At 38.5% G+C, this 12,811-nt stretch overlaps 1 protein-coding gene across 2 annotated transcripts in view; it reads left to right on the forward strand.

The window, feature by feature from the left end:
* Positions 1-12,811, forward strand: part of LOC106649895 (caskin-2) — a 106,222-nt gene that overhangs the window by 44,150 nt on the left and 49,261 nt on the right. The window contains exon 1 of one of the 2 annotated variants that reach the window (XM_023459961.1): positions 2,569-2,584. The exons of the other annotated variant lie outside the window; for it this stretch is intronic. The gene's annotated coding sequence lies outside the window, so the exon portion shown is untranslated. Of the gene's footprint in view, positions 1-2,568; positions 2,585-12,811 lie in introns of those variants that run through there. 2 annotated transcript variants of the gene reach the window in all.

The following is a 12,811-nucleotide window of genomic DNA, read 5'->3' on the forward strand; positions in this document are numbered from 1 at the left end:
GCAGCGTGCGCGCAGCAACAAGAACAATTTGTGTTTGTTAGAGGGACGATTGCTCTTGACCCTCGTGGTTCGGTGAGCGTGACAAAAGCGCCGAGCGGAGAAAAGATTGATGGGGACGAACAACACACTCCGATTAAATAGACTGAAAAAATTGACGCTGTTTAGCTTGATAGATATATCGTAAAAGCTTACATGTACGCAAATAAAAGTGCTCAAGTCTCGTTCAAGCACAACAACGACTTGGATCGTTCTAGTCGACACTCAACTCGAATAATTTTTCTTTTAGAAAAACAGTGCCAAGGCGACGTCCTAATAAATCTTAGATTTTTGTCGTAATTCTATGGATACTGCGTTTGCATTGATCTTATTCCAATGCGTGTAGCTTCGAGACGCCGGAATCTTATAGTCTCTCATCATTTGCATCGTGAGAACGCGCTGCTGCGTCCTAACTCATTGAAGACGATCGGCCAATGAAAATCACGGCAAGTAATCTCTCTGCTCGTTTACGTCCAAGGACGGATCATTGCCATTGCGAGGAACGAATCCTTATCGTTATGCGAATCGCCAAAGCGCTGCATCGGCTCTTTTATACAGACGTCCTCCCTCGCATTTACTAATAAGCCATTGTTCCTTTTTAATTCATACACGTACAATTAAATGCGTGACTGAGCCGTTTAATCTTTTAAGTCGATCGCACGTGGCTTGCCATTAAATTGTTAGCACCGCGCCAGCTATCATTCGTGAGCAGGCGATTATTATAGAGTTTAGGTTTAGGAAATATGCAATTACAGCGAGTCGTGAATGATTTTCTTTTAACGCTTTTGCTGGAATCAAGTCAAGTTGATTCGTGGCAAGTTACGTAATAAAATGAATAAATAAATAATTCTCCAGTAGTGAAAAAATATAAAACTGTTTACGCGTCTGTTGGGGTGAAGATTAATACAACGAAATATAGTGAGTGCGAGAAGAGGCGAGCTCCAGTACTCCAAGAGCGGTAGCGAAAGGTTTGAGCGGTAAATTAAAGGCAACGTATAGTTATAAAAGTGCGTACTGCTGTATACCTGCGCTCAAGCGATAAATAGTAATTACCCTTCTTGAGATGGTGCGGAGAGCATGTCGCGCAGCTGTTCCGCAAGAGCGAGGGCCAAATGGCAATCTGATCGTAATTCATTGCTTTATTTCCCTCTGTTTGCGTACACAGCGGGTGCAGACGTCGACACGCTGCGAAAGTGAGGAGACTTTTCTTATATCAATTAAACAAGCTTCCCTTTTGATAACAGTCGCCTAGCATACCCTGTTCCCTCGATACCTCGACTCGCGTATAAATATTACTCCAACTTTATCGCGATCTAACGAACCGTGCGAAAAATCGCTTTTCTCATTAGAGCTTTTTCTCGTAGACTGTTACCTGATCCTAGGAAACACTCAAGGAGAGAAAATTTGATTAAAATATCGTCAAAGGATATTTTAATATACTGCAGGAATTGTGTAAAATTAATATAACATTTTTACACATTTCTCAATTTTCTCAAGAGCCCCGAGTCAAAGTTCGATTTTATGATTCGATTAGCGAATACCATTTTAATCATGATAACACATAAAATACATGACATATATGAAATGCTATTTACGAGAAATCTTTAGCGAATCACAATTTATTATTAAGCTGCAGTGAAAGTTTCTCTACACTTTTTAATAACGAACGATTATCATTTTTGTTTCAGGTAAGCTTTCATTTATTCAATTCTGGAAAATGCATCTTGATGGATTAACTGAGCGATCGGATCTGTTTTACCAACGCATCATAATCCTATGGAAAATAATTTAGCTGCGTTCGATACTCGTCTCCCTTCGCTTTTTATTTGTATAGATTTTCTGTGCATACTTTAAAAGTTATTTCCGATAACTCCGCAGGCCGCAAATAAGATCTATGAATAACCAGCCACCGACAGCTAATATCCTAAAAAAGCCAATAGTTTCGTATTTAATTAACTTGCAAAACAGATTTCCAATATTGTGGCTTTTCATTTGTAATATACGCAACATCTAGCGGTCATCGCCGCGTACGTCGGGTTCTTAACTCGCAGGTGCAGAAAAATAGGTAAAAATAAATAGAATAATCGAATGAAAACCAATAATACAAGCACATCGATCTTGCCTTAAACAAAGAGTGCGAGCTCTCTAGCAAACGGACGATAAAAAAGAGGGACAAATATGTGCAGGTTACAAGAGCAAAACGAACGAAGACGAAGCTCGCGTACGACGATATATACTGCCTCGCGTGTGGCTCGATTTACGTAGGAATAAACGGAGGCGATGTTGAACTTGTCCAGCCTCTGTTACGCTTTATCCGGTATTATGCTTACACTCGATACACACTATCGAACAGCCGCTAACGCATTTATGTACACGTCTCGATTGAAAACTTATATACCATGTTCAACGAATACGTGACTGCAATTCATTTTATTTTTTGCCTATGAATTCGTTATACGGCTTTTTATCAACTTTTATACATTTTAACGACGAGAATAGGATTAAAAATGAAATAAAAGGTGTTGAACCAGTTGGTTTAAGATCACATGTAAGTAAATGCTTTATAATTAGAATGAGAAGTTTTATTCTCACGTAAATTAATGATGCTTTATGTAAGCTGCTTGCAGCTACTGTGTTAATTATAATTTTTCTCTGTGTGAATCAATCTCTTTTTCCGTTTATCAGCCAAACAGAAGATTATTCTAACTTATCTGCGTGACTGTAACTACGAGTTCGTTTGAGCGACTGCATTCGTGAGTTGAAAAAAGCTCGCAGTGATATACCACGTCTCAGTTTCGCAGAATTAGCCGTCTCGCTTTCTTATCGCATTGCATACTTATGAATCTACAGTATTGTATCGTCGCAGTCTACAGGGTTTCCATCAGTTCTTTAAGTTTTCTGATCTGCTTTTGTACTCAGCATTTTATTGTGACAAATCGATTCGATTCACGTTGTAAAAATAAATAATTTGCACATACATTAGAGCGTACTTAACTGTAGTTAATAATCTGATTTATGGACCTGTATTGCAAAGTAAATTGGCAAACATTTGTTTGTAATCAGGGCTAAATGGATTTTACCTTGTCTAAAAAGACCATATAGTTATGAGTTCAATACAAGCTAGCTCTACATAAATTCATATAAATTAGTCGCAATTACTGGCGATGCCGATGCGCGGAATTTCCCCGTAACGCGCGCCAAAATGTATGCAATTAATAAGGAATGATGTATTTCATTATTTCATTTTTCAAAAAATAGTTATTTTATCATACTAACGATAACAAAATTACTAACAAAATGTAAGCAAGCTTCGTTATTGTTGACTCCACATTTATACATAAGATTTTAATGGAAAAGGTTAGACTTCGATGCTAAAGTTTAGGAAATATATACAATACACATTTACTTTCAACATTATAAAGATCGATTCTATCGATGATATATTTCAAACCGACGAGCGAGTGCTTAAAAGTGCATGTAAAATAAAAAAACCCGTTGAGGAGGTAGAGGCAAAAAAAGATCACGAATGAAAATATCGAGTTCGTAGACGGTGAAATACTTTATACGGCAAGCTGGTTCAGGCATGGACGATTTTCTTGCACGATTGAAACACGCCCTTCGGAGCAGAGGCGTTGAGGCGTCCCGGTTTACCTTTAAGGAAATCATCAAAACCGTGTCGAGCGACTAGGCGAGAGCTCGTTTACAGTGTTTCCACACCTTCGAACACGCGAAAGCTTTTCTACGCTGACCTTTTTACATTTTTCTATCTTTCTATGCACATCTGCGTCCGCCTCCAATTTTTTTCCACTCGCCACACCTAGACACGGACAGCAAATTGAAAGCATCTTGTTCCGATATCGGCAGTATTATATGAGAATTCGTAAAGATGATTTTTCTTTGATGCCGAATCAAATGGATTTTCGAGCAAAAAAGTAAAAAATAACTTTGAAAATGCCATTAAGGGCCACATTTGCAAAAGTGTCGAGTACTCGGTGCACCGTTAATCTTAGAGTAATTATAAAAATTATCGCATCAATTTTGTAATTAAGAAAAGAAGTGAAGACTAGATCGTATGATAAACTCGCAGCGTAAACGGCGAAGCGAAAGAACGAAGAAGAAAAAGGCCACAAAATAAACGCATGTGTATAATAAAATACTAGAAGATGCGCAGAAGAGTGAAAAGAATAGCTGCGTTGTGTATAGACAATAGAGTAGTGGTTGTAGTACGCTAGACACGCGCCAAAGTGGATGAAAACTGCGCGGCTAAGAGAAGAAGAAGCGAGAGAGAGAGAGAGAGCGCGCAAGTGAGCCGTACGCTGCGTCGGAGGGTTTGGTTGGGCATATCGATCCTCTTTCTGGCGAATATACAGAGCTAAAAAGCAGCAGCAGCAGCGAGGCAGGGCGAACGTACTCGAAGCGACTCGGAGCTAGCAGAGCGTTTCTCTCTCTCTCCCTCTGCTTATCTGATACTGCTACTATATATACATAGCATCTCGTCTCATTTCCCTCTTTCACCTTTCCAGTTTCCACTTTTCACGGGGCTCTCTCCCTCTCGCCCAGCCGAACCACGCCGTCGCGCTCGCTCTGCTTCGCTATACCTATACATACACACTCTCTATACCCTATACATATACAGCTGCACACGCCGAGCCAACGCGTACATATATATAACATCCCCGTGTAGCCGAGAGCATTGCTGTGCGCGCCTCGCACACCGCCAGCGGACACTGACCATTATTGATTCGAGCTCGCCACATTTCTGTTTTTCCAGCTCATTTTCTATCTACAGACGTGCATCCCCGTGAAATAATAGCGCGGGCGCGTGTCGTAACAACGCGTTGCAGCTTCTTCCATTTTGGGCCTTTGTACTGGGGCCTCATAGTCCTGTGCACGTACCGGATGCTGGCCAGCCCCCGACGTACGAGCGTCTTTTCACTGACTTCCTTACGAACACTTTTGAACATTCGATGCCATTCATCCTTTACTTGTCACAAATACGATCTAATCCAGTGTCGGGTACAGCTACCTTCCGTACCTTTACACACTTTGACGCTTTTCTATTTCGACTTGTGCGACGATTGCGATGCCATTTGCTTAGAGCCTTGTGATCGGCTCGCTTCTCTATCTCTATATACGTATAGGCCGCATAAAAGGAAAATTCCAGTAAAATATCGCCTGCTTATTGACTCTTTTCCATCGTTCTCCCTCTATTGCAACTCGCTGCTTATGTGTATCAGAGCCGCGCGATATTACGTCGATAAAATGCGACAATTTTTTTCAATAGCAAGCCGTGCGTCATTTGTGAAATATTGACTCTTTCATTCCCGAGTATTTTTATATACGTTCGCAGCTATAAGAGACGTACGTTATATATTTTCTGCTCCTCGGACTATAGATGTAATTTAAGATTGCGAGTGATTTTTATTGCGTAAAAGTACAGAAGCCTTGTGATTGTTTCATTAGGTGTTACCAAGTGTCGCAAAATATGTACGAACTTGAACTTTTTTTAAAAGTTTTTATAAATACTGTGAAAACTTGGATTTATTGTAATAAACACTTTCAATGCTTGAAATAAGAAATCTAAATCGAGTTGGCAAACGAGTTAAAACAACCATTACCAAGTTACGTTGTACAAAAGGAAAACTCAAAGAGGATAAAGACATAAGAGTTGAATTTTGTATGATTAATATGCCACACGCTCGAAAAATGCTTCGAAATGCAATTCTAAAAAGATGTTTTTTGCTTGCTTTCTACTGCTTTACTTGTGTTCCATGCTTTTTTCTCTGCTCCTCTTCTTTTTTCCCCCTTCATATTCCTCGGTTCTCTCTCGTCCTCCTATTCCCGAGCGAATGGAAAAACTTCTTGAGAGCGGTCAAAGGGCTAGTGTAATGAGAATGCCAGTATACAGTGTATTGCCGGGCTTATATTATGTATATATACTGGGAGGCAAAGTTTTGAGGGAGAATTGAAGCTCCTTCGCGGCATACACTGTTAAGCATGTATTTACACAAGGGAACTTGATGATAATGTTTCGCTAGACTTCTCTGTTCACTGAGTCAAAAATATGGTTTTACGCATTGCCACAGTTTGTTTTATAACATTATATGATTTTTTTCAAATAATCTAATAGTAGAATTGAACTTTTTCAATTCTCTTATTGTTAGAATTATTATACGAGCAAATTATTATTCAATGGAGTTTCACGTGTAGTACATTATGAATTGATGCTAAGGGACTTCGAGGCAAGTTTCACGGAGTAGATAGTTTATGATGTAACGCAGCTTCCTTGTAGTTTGGTCAGTCTATTAATGATTATGGATTATCCATATTTAAACGATAAAGTTTCTTTTGATCAAGAGTTCGTAGTGTATAATATTTAGAACAAATATTTTTTAGATCTTATTTTGAAGAATAAAAATGATTTATCAGTACCATTGAAATCTAAGTTTCTCTGGAAAAATATGAATTAGCTGGAACAAGAAACATCTTCATCCGTAACTTGTATAATTCAAAAAAGAAAGTCTTTAATTCAATATTGCACGACAAAGAGACTACAGACTAGTTAGTTTCTTTATTATTGCATTGACAAAAGTTATCTTAAAACACAGTGCTATTTTATTAGATACGCACAATAGTATGAATAATTTTTAGCAGATTTCAAAAGACTCATAGATTTATATGTATATAGAGGGCAAAGAAAAAAGTGAGAAAAAATACGAAGTAACGTCACGCTCGAAATGAATAAGCCCGAGCGACGTGGCAGGGCGCAAGTTGTTGTTTCGGAGCAGCAGAGCGTGGAGCGATTCTCGAAGCTGCTCAGCGGCTATATATACGCCAGATCCTCTTGAATAAAACTGTTTCGCGGAACAATCGAAAAAGAGCAAATGAAAAATCATCCTGCGATACAAGTTAAGGCACTCAAGCGGTCGTATAACTCTCGAGACTCTGCTATCGCATTGTCTACGAATTGCCACTTCTCGAGCAAATTTCAGCCAAATCGTCTTAATTAATAAGGCTCTCGATGAAAATTTAATTTTATTGCATCTTTGAAATGGAGCATAGGATGTTAGCGCTTGGTAGTCGGCACGCGTCTTATAAAAGGGAGAAACGATATGCCTCGGCAGGAAGACGTCTTCCACTCGTCCGGGCTAGCGCACAATCTTCGAGAAAATGCGCACGAATAGACATATAATGAAGGGAGAGCAGAGTCATAATGCTGCAAAGCAACGCTCGTAAATTAAAAGTTGAAGAAGCGAGAGAGAGAGAGAGAGCGGGTGGCAGCGGCGGTGGAGGAAGTACGCAGTCTGTGTACAATGACTGCCGCGCGTATGAGTGTACACGCCAGCTGCGCCGTAATGGGCCTCTGCATTTGGCACGCGCCTGATCGATGCCCCCCGCGTGTTACGCAGTTCAGCCGCTCTTGTGTATAATGTGCATACACACACACACACATACAGACACGCTTATACATATATTTATGTGCGTGCACCCTTATAAGCGCGCCTTATCTTTCGCCGCGTCGCGCGTAAATTCGGCTTGCCTCAAAACTCCGCTGCGCAAACGCAAATAGCACTTCTCGTTAATCTGTATACGTACCTTAAACAACGGAAAAGTGCCCTGTTTGTGTCGACTTTCTAACGTATTTAAACTTTTCCCGAACCCGAATGCTGCAGATGAGGCATAACTCGCCCCACCGCATTTGATACTTTTTATTTTTTTTTATTTTTTTCGAGAACCGAACGATCGTACACGCCGTTTGTCTGATAGAGGACAATGGATTCGAATGCTGCGAAATGGTGGCTGCGCTCATGATTAATCTTGCAAAAGATATCGCATTGAATCACAAAAAGTAATCTCATAACTCAGAAACTTTAGATGTTCGTGCTCGTAAAGGAGTACGCGAGCGAGTTTTGTAGCCGCACCGACTGCCGTGGCGCTGTTCCACCCAGAAACACATTGCCTTTGTGCGATAACCAGCACCTTTTTCACGTTTTATCGCTGTATCCTTAATACCTGCAAATCAGGACGATGCGTTTTTCGACCATTCGTCAAACGAGCCTTGATCAGCGATCGTTTCGAGTCAAGACTCATCATTTCAGAAAGAGAAAGTAGACCAGTAGATTTTGAACAAAAGCCATCACGACTGTTTTCAATGAGAAGCAACTAAATAACCTAATTAATAGATGGTATATACAGTTTAAAATCCACTTCGATGTTTCTGCAAGAAGATAAAATGTATATCTTGGCTATAAATATATCGCCCGCTTTCATATAAAAAAGTCGCAGCGCTCAAAATGTTAGTACGGCGAGGAGGTCGATCACCCAGAACCGAAAGTATCTTGGTCTGTGGACTTGGCACAAAACTCCAGCAAGTTTTTTCAGCTACAACTAAAAAGCTTGCCAAGACCCACAATGATTCATGCGTTTTGGATGCAGAAAACTATGAAACGATTGCTCCTGCTTTAAATCACGTAACGAGCGTTGCTCGCTTTTACAAACACGTCTCCATTACCTTTGCAACATAGCCGTCGGTGAATGAGCAAAAAATTTAAGAAATGAATTCCACTCGACTCTGGTGCCTTAATCTATAAAAAAAATGTATCTGAACAAATGCAAGATTGTTCTTAAGAGAAGTTTGACCTTATAGGGATTTTGCGTTTTATTAATTTTAGGCCACAGTTTATGGATGAAAATTACCCACTTTGCTGCTTTACACGCTTATCGTTGTTTGATAAATATTTCTACCATATTAATGCGCATCGAAAGATCAATGCATTTACTCTGCATAAATAAATTGTTAGCATCTTGCGACCGCACTGTCTGAAGCAAACTGTGTCATGTTCATGCGTCATGTCTACTTGCACAAGCAAATAAAGATGATTTATCAGCTACGGCAGTTTAAAGAGTCTTTAATTCTTAATCGCTTTGTGTAGAATTTTCAAGTTTGTCTAAACAGTTATTTCATTTAATAACCTCATAGCAGCTTTTTCATAAGAGGATTTTTTTTGTCGATTTACATGATAGTGTTGTTCTGTTTCAATTTTTTACATGAATTTCTCGGGGCACTGCTAGCTAGCTATTGCTTGATTGATTTATAGCTTTTTTTATGTAGTAACAGCTGGAACGAGCATCGACATTTTGCTTTCATTATTCTCTAGGCTCTTGTTTTTTTAGCTCAAGGTTAACATATGTCGTTTATGCATATACTTTATTTTGATAATCCGATATTCATTCTTATTGTTTTTAAAATATAAAAAAGTATTCACTTGAATAAATGAATACTGCTATTTATCTAGTAAATCTCTAGATATGCAAGAAAAAAAATTGTTACTTTTTGTTCGACAGAATAACATATGTGACTTTATTAAAAAAGTATTCGAGTGCAAAACATTTTGTGTGAGTCAAGTTCATATTGTTATTAGATCATTCAGTACTACGAGTTTTGTCGCAGATGCGTTACATGGAGTGTGAGCACCAATAGTACATGCGGCAATCGATTTTCAAGCTCCAAAATACTCTGGAGTATCGAGAAAGCCAATAAAACGAAACTATTGCAACCCTTATTAAAACATCCCCAATGGTAGTAAATTTATTTCATATGGTTCTCCCTTTCCTCCCTCTAAGCTTGGTTTATATTACTGGAAACGATATTTATTCGTGTGAATAACAATTAAAGAATTTTTAATTGTAACATTCTTTCCGTTTAAATTCTGCAGATGTACATTCCAAATTCCATACATTCTACAGAAATAAACTAAAGTGCAAATCTAAGCGATTCCATGGGAGGCATGGGCTAAATGTAATACATTTCATTTTCATTTAAGAGCACACCGTTCCCTGAATTAACGCTAAAATAAAAATGCCTCACTGTGACGACAAGTCCTGTAATTTTGTCATACAAGGCGCGAGTCTTGCGAGACGCTACCAAGCCACGTATATATTTACGTATATTAAAGAACAGGGTGTAAAAGAGATATACGAGATCTGAGAGCAAATGTAAGGGTTGCTTCTACGGGTATACAGACAACATATGCTGATACCGTGAATCAGTACCATTTCAATCTGCTCCTGTACTTTATACCTTATCAATTTTATTTCTTTGTTCATCGTTAAGTTGAATTGTTGCATACACTGTGCTACGATGATATAGAAAAATAATTTTATAAATCTTCCAAAAGCTTATGAACTTTTTCATAAAAAATTGTGACATTATTCATTTTTTGTTAATTTTTAAAAACAAATTTAAATACTTGATAAGTTATTCAAAAAACCAAGCACGTTTATAATAAGAAAAATGTTACCTTGAAATTGAAAACATCTTGAGAAAATATAATTTACTTAGAGTGATGAAGACCACAGGAACATTTATCTAGATGAAGAAAAGTCGCTGACGAACTCTGGCCGTACCGCTATATACAATTACATTTTTTATTCATGCAAATTATGTTTTACGACTCACCACTTTCTCTTTAAATGTGGCAGATTTTCTCGAATGAAAGAAAATGAAATTTACGGTGTCCTCTTTTAATGCCATTGAAACAAAATATACATTTACTCGAACTAACGACCTGAGTTATTCTAAGCCAGCGTTTTTCTGCATTATTTTCACGCAATGTGTGCAGAAGTCCTCATGATAGTTCGTACCCTCTCAGCAGACTCATAGTCGAAGCTTTTGTGACAAAGCCCTCTTATCAATAGTATCCATCGTCGAGCTCTCTTTTGCAATAATATAATATCGTATATATATCGAGTGCGCACGATTACGCAGTCTGCGCCGCTGCTTGAACATTTCCGCTGTCGGCGTCGGTGCCTAGCCCTACAAAGCTACCCGATCCATCATTATTGGCGCACGACAAAGTTCGTCAGCAGGACCTTTGTCGATGGCTCATTGTCACCGGCGCTATTCCTATACCGTCATTTGGTCTGCGCCTCTGCGACAAAGACTATGCGCGCGGCTCTGTGAAGCCAAAGGAGGCCTCATCGTGGGGCATAGCAAACTTTACATTTCGACGTCTCTCATCTTCCGCCGCATTCTCATTCTCTTACAGAAACTCATTGCCTCGATTCTCGAATCAATATGATATATCATATTTACTCACTGCTTTCGATTCTCTTTTTTTTCATCACTTCGAAAACAAAGAGAATATCATTCAAACTAAACCATACATAATACATTAATACATAATACATAATGTATTACATATGTTGATGTAATTTCGTTGATATCTACATTAAATATTTTAAAGCCTTTAATAATTGATTAATCTTCAGTTTAAAGCGATAAGTACTCATATTTTTCGTTGATATTATTATTGCTAATGAGCATATATTTTTGATAAACAGTTCATCTATTACACGAGATCAAAAACTCGAGCATTTATAGTTGTTTCTTTTATAGTTTTTCGTGGCGAACCATTACTTCTTGCGAAACATCATACCACCATTTATGTAGCACGTACTATTGATCCTTTCATTATAGTCACTCTAACTTATCCGATGCATTTTAGGCGTGGCTTTGTTTCTCTAGTCGTTAAAGAAGTTTCACATTGCCGTAAACTTGATATAACGAACAAGTGGCTGCCGATCTCGCTTCTATCATTGCTAAATATTGTCACACCGTTAATTCAAGATAATACGTTTGCCTGGCGATTTTCCTCGAAGATAAAAAGACATGAAAAAATGTCCTCTACTTTTTCCGGGCTTTGCGTGCTTGCATTCGCGTGCGCGTGCGGGTGTAAGTGCAATTTTTCTCGCCAACGTTGCAAGGCGCGCGACGCCATGCCGAGTACTCGGCTGCCTCCAATCTACCGCACCACGCCACATCCTCACAAGTTTTAGCGGTAGGATTTTTCCTTCGCAATCCCTGTAAAGAATCGTTCGGACTCTGCTTGAGTTATTATTCCGAAATGTCGAGCGCTGGAATACTTTGAGAAGCTGCGATTGCACGCTTAATTTTATCTGCAAGGCTCAGTTGAAACAATCAAGCGCGCGTCAATGTCTTGAGAATCGTCGCGAGGGATGCGTCATTCGAGTTTAATTGCTTCATCTGAAAACATAGATAGCTACTGGAAATCAAATGGAATATTTAGTATTTCCCTTAGGACGAACAAGAACTTTCAAGATGTTCTCTTGAACTTCCCAAACGAATCTTGTCTGCGCAAGAAACTTTAAAGCGATCAAGGTTTGCTTATCTTCTCTCCATCTACTCCATACTGACTTTCTGAAGCTTTAATAGGTACAATGTTGCATCGTTCGTATATATGATTTGAAGTTCCTTCAACTAATCGATTCAAGAGTCCTGCGTATTTTTTGGTTGTATTATTTACTCGTAGTTTGATGGAACACATCCCGTCACTTATAAAATTATTCTGAAACTATTTTTATTTATAAATGAGTCATATGGGAGAGAACAAAAATAGTAACTGTAAATTTTGTGTTAAAATTTGTTTAAAACAATCAATAACAGAAAAAACATTGCAATCAGTCGAGACTAGGTTTGAAAATAAGTTATCGAATCTCTCAGTCCTAGATTATCTACAAACTTACATCCTCAAGTGTACTATTTACTGCACTTCCTGAACATAAACATTAGGATAATTCGGTCTAAAAATTGTAAGCTTCCGGTAACTTTTATAGTCTTTATATTTATTATATTGTGTGTATTTGAAGGTTTTTCAGGTGAAATTAGTTTAGGACGTTGCGAGTATATACGGGCTAGGCTAGTCTTATCAAGATACACGCATAAGAAAGCGTAATTTGATCCGGTGTACGAGAT

This window comes from Trichogramma pretiosum, unplaced genomic scaffold (assembly GCF_000599845.2).
Source record: "Trichogramma pretiosum strain Unisexual culture from Peru unplaced genomic scaffold, Tpre_2.0 scaffold60, whole genome shotgun sequence".
Lineage (NCBI taxonomy): Eukaryota > Metazoa > Arthropoda > Insecta > Hymenoptera > Trichogrammatidae > Trichogramma > Trichogramma pretiosum.